This window comes from Staurois parvus, unplaced genomic scaffold, assembly GCF_062004578.1.
Source record: "Staurois parvus isolate SC_StPar_1 unplaced genomic scaffold, SC_StPar_1.0 ptg000147l, whole genome shotgun sequence".
NCBI classification, from domain to species: Eukaryota; Metazoa; Chordata; class Amphibia; order Anura; family Ranidae; genus Staurois; species Staurois parvus.
In genome coordinates, this window is record NW_028317943.1 from 10569383 (window position 1) to 10574337 (window position 4955).

Sequence of the window (4955 nt, forward strand, 5' to 3'; positions counted from 1 at the left end):
TCACTTTTTTTTTCTAAATTCCAGCTCCCCTATTTACCAATATACCATTAATGTACTTCTTTTGCAGAAAAATAAAAGCTAATTATCCTACACAGCCCTTATCTCAATGTCCAGTTTGTTGTATAAAAAAAAAAACTTCTCCATTACTTCCCGGACAGACCTTAGGATGTGAAAACTGTTAAGAAACAGGAAGGAATACGCAAGCTGACCTGATTAGCTTACACCCTTCAGCTGCTTTCCCCTTCCAGGAGGTTACTCCCACACACCTCCTCAGGTGCACAGTTTTCCAATGCAATCAATCAGTGATCACTAAATATACAGCCATTTATTTATTTTTTCATTTTTACTTTCACCTTGTATAGATTGTTCATTTGGAAGAGTGTGCAGGAGATGAGCAATCAGATAATATCCTATGTAGATCAAAGCTGTAGTACTGAAAACAGAAGACGTTTGTCTGGGTTATGTAAATCTCACCATACACTATGCAATCTGACTGACAATCTTCTTTTGATCTACCATCAACTATGTAGTGCAAGGGCCTGGCTGATTGGATAAAGAGTGATTGGATAGATAGGTGTGTCCTATTATATAGTTGTGGTACATCAAAAAGAGTACAATCAGATTGTATTGTGTATGGCCACCTTTATACACCTAAAATGGACTAGTTGCACTTTGATTCCAATAACTGAACGGCACCCCAAAGCAAGACACACATTTTTCTACGTGAAAAATTTGTAACAAACGCATCAAAACACAAAGTAAAAAACGTGCAACATGCCAAAATGTCCCATGAGCTACTTATTGAAATCGATGGGCTATCATATGCGTGTCACAGGACCAGCAAAGGATGTAAAGGTGGCAGTGAGCAGTAGGTAGTGGGGGCAGTGAGCAGTATGCAGTGGGCCAGTATATAGTGGGGCAGTGAGCAGTATGCAGTGGGGTAGTGAACAGTTTGTAGTGGGGTAGTATGTAGTGGGGGAAGTAAGCAGTATATAGTGGGGGCAGTATGCAGTGGGGGCAGGGAGCAGTATGCAGTGGGGACAATGAACAGTATGTAGTAGGGACAGTATGCAGTGGGGACAGTGAGCAGTATGTAGTGGGGCAGTATGAAGTGCTGACAGTGAGTGTTAGGAATGGACTGGCCAGCAATGGTGGGACTCACCTGCCTTTTGATCTGCAGTACCAGGGCTGGCCAGCGGGTGCTCCCAGCAATCAGAGACTCAACCTTTCAGCCAGCTAACACCTGGAACTGATGATACTGGTGTATTTAAGGGATGGCCAGACTTGCAGACTCGGCCTTGGTGTTGTGTTTGTCCTGGGCCCTGTATCTGTCCTGCATCCTGTTTCTGTTCCTTTGCTGACTTCTGCTCTGATCCTGGCTTGTGACCCTGACCATCCCTCTGTCTGACCCTCTGTACTACGCTGCTTGCTACCTGTTCTGATCCCTGGCTTGTGACCCGGACCATCCCTCTGCCTGACCCTCTGTACTATGCTGCTTGCTACCTGCTGAACCTGGCCTGTGACCCCGACCATTCTCCGCTTGCTCCCCCTGTACCTACCTGCCCAATTGATATTGACCCGGCCTGCCTGACGACGCTTGCTTGTATATACTGTTATCTGTGGGTGGTTTGGTTTGGTTTGTTTGCACCGTATTATGTTTTAGTATTGCACTGCGTTTATGTTTGTACTGTTAGTGTTAATAAATTATATTGTTTATAACATATCTGAGGTCTGCGTTTCCCTGCTTCAGTCACACACCTCTGGTCATACCTGGGAGCCCTGACATTACACCAAGGCCAATCCTGACCAGAAGTGGCTGCACAGGGAAGCCATCTTGGCTTGTTGATGGGAAGGATGGATCTTGAGGAGGTTGAGTATTTATATCTGCTAGTGTTTGATGACAGGGAGTATGCTTATCAAACTCTGAAGGAGTATACCCGGGATGAATTGCTAGAATGTATACGGCTCGCTCATGTTCTAGTAGATCAGGGCACAGTGTTCTCTGAGGTGCAGCCATTGATTGAGGTTTGTGCAGAGTTGGTTTCATCTGGTTCCCCCGAATGCAGGGATGAATTTTTGCCACCATTTAGTGCAGACCAGGTAGAGTCCCTGGTGTGGTTATTAGAGGATGATGTGGGTTACTTTCTGGAGCGTTATTCCACATGTTCACCACAGACACTGAGAGATTGTATAAACGCAGTGCAGTCATTGACCAGACAGACTTTGTGTAAGCTCAGCTTTGTTCAACCCCTACTGCAGACATGGACAGATTTGTTGCACCCAGCCTCAGTCAGCTTACAAAGACCCAGTCCTGCTTCTAACTCTACTCCTGTATTCCCACCAGCTCCTCCAGTTACAGCCCAGTATACTTGGCTATCTACCGCATGTCAGTACCCTGTTCCCACTCGCTGCACCTATCCTGCCTTTAACCCTGTAAAAAAGCCCTCTGTAGCAACTGCTCCCTCTCCTGTTCCATCCTCCAGTTCTTCTCTGTCTCCAGCTGCTCCATTCGTTTGCAGACCTGCGTTTACTTGCAGTGCTCCAGTAGTTAAAACCAGAAAAAAGCGAAAATTCTTTCCAACCAATACCATCCTGCCAGTATCCAAACCGGTGAGCCTGCCTTCCGTGGTTCAGACTGATGCCTGTACGCAGCCTGAAGCCTCTACTCGGCCTGAAGCCTGTACTCGGCCTGATGCCTCTACTCGGCCTGAAGCCTCTACTCGGCCTGAAGCCTCTACTCGGCCTGAAGCCTCTACTCGGCCTGAAGCCTCTACTCGGCCTGATGCCTGTACTCGGCCTGATGCCTCTCTTCAGCCTGAAGCCTCTACTCGGCCTGATGCCTCTACTCGGCCTGAAGCCTCTACTCGGCCTAATGCCTCTACCCAGCATGATGAACTGATCCAGCCTGACGATCCTATTAGGCCAGTTGACTCGATGCCCGCCGTTGATCCAGATGATCCGGTACCTGATCCGGTGCCCGCTGTCGTGCCAATTGACTCAGAGCCCGCTGTCGTACCTGGTGACTCGGTGCCCACTGCCTTGCCAGATGACGCGGTGCCCGCTGGCAAGCCAAATGACCTGATGCCTGGTGACCTAGTGTCCGCTGTCATACCTGATGACCCGATGCCCGCTGTCGAGCCAGACAATCCGGTACCTGATGACCCGGTGCCCACTGTCGTGCCTGTTGACTCGGAGACCACTGCCTTGCCAGATGACGCGGTGCCCGCTGTCGAGCCAAATGACCTGATGCCTGGTGACCCAATGCCCGCTGTCCAGTCAGACGATCCAATGTCTGACCCAGTGCCCGCGGTCATACCAGTTGACTCGGAGCCCACTGCCTTGCCAGATGACGCGGTGCCCGCGGTCGAGCCAAATGACCTGATGCCTGGTGACCCGATGCCCGCTGTCCGGTCAGACGATCCAATGTCTGACCCAGTGCCCGCGGTCATACCAGTTGACTCGGAGCCCACTGCCTTGCCAGATGACGCGGTGCCCGCTGTCGAGCCAAATGACCTGATGCCTGGTGACCCGATGCCCGCTGTCCAGCCAGACCATCCAATGTCTGACCCAGTGCCTGCGGTCATACCAGTTGACTCGGAGCCCACTGTCGTGCCTGGTGTCTCAGTGCCCGCCGCTCCGCCTGGGGGCCCGAGACCTGTTGCTCTGCTTGGGGGTCCAGCGCCCGCCGCTCCGCCTGGGGATCCGGCGCCCGCTGCCCCGCCTGGGGGCCTGAGACCTGTCGCTCCACCTGAGGGCCCGAGACCTGTCGCTCCGCCTGGGGGTCCGGCACCTGCCACTCCGCTTGAGGGCCCGAGACCTGCCGCTCCGCCTGGGGGTCCGGCGCCTGCTGCTCCGCCTGAGGGCCCGAGACCTGTCGCTCCACCTGGGGGTCCGGCGCCCGCCGCTCCGCCTGAGGGCCCGAGATCTGTCGCTCCGCCTGGGGGTCCGGCGCCTGCCGCTCCGCCTGAGGGCCCGAGACCTGTCGCTCCGCCTGGGGGTCCGGCGCCTGCCGCTCCGCCTGAGGGCCCGAGACCTGTCGCTCCACCTGGGGGTCCGGCGCCCGCCGCTCCTCCTGAGGGCCCGAGACCTGTCGCTCCTCCTGGGGGTCCGGCGCCCGCCGCTCCGCCTGAGGGCCCGAGACCTGCCGCTCCGCCTGGGGGTCCGGCGCCTGCCGCTCCGCCTGAGGGCCCGAGACCTGTCGCTCCACCTGGGGGTCCGGCGCCCGCCGCTCTGCCTGAGGGCCCGAGACCTGTCGCTCCTCCTGGGGGTCCGGCGCCCGCCGCTCCGCCTGAGGGCCCGAGACCTGTCGCTCCGCCTGGGGGTCCGGCGCCTGCCGCTCCGCCTGAGGGCCCGAGACCTATCGCTCCGCCTGGGGGTCCGGCGCCCGCTGCTCCGCCTGAGGGCCCGAGACCTGTCGCTCCATCTGGAGGTCCGGCGCCCGCCGCTCCGCCTGAGGGCCCGAGACCTGTCGCTCCGCCTGGGGGTCCGGCGCCCGCCGCTCCGCCTGGGGGCACGATGCCCGTCGCCCCGCCTGGGGGCACGATGCCCGTCGCCCCGCCTGGGGGCCCGATGCCCGTCGCCCCGCCTGGGGGCCCGATGCCCGTCGCCCCTCCTGGGGGCCCGGTGCCCGTCGCCCCTCCTGGGGGCCCGGTGCCCGTCGCCCCTCCTGGGGGCCCGGTGCCCGTCGCTCCGCCCGGGGGCCCGGTGCCTGCCGCTCCGCCCGGTGCCTGCCGCTCCGCCCGGGGGCCCGGTGCCTGCCGCTCCGCCCGGGGGCCCGGTGCCTGCCGCTCCGCCCGGGGGCCCGGTGCCTGCCGCTCCGCCCGGGGGCCCGGTGCCTGCCGCTCCGCCCGGGGGCCCGGTGCCTGCCGCTCCGCCCGGGGGCCCGGTGCCTGTCGCCCCGCCCGGGGGCCCGGTGCCTGTCGCCCCGCCCGGGGGCCCGGTGCCTGCTGCTCCGC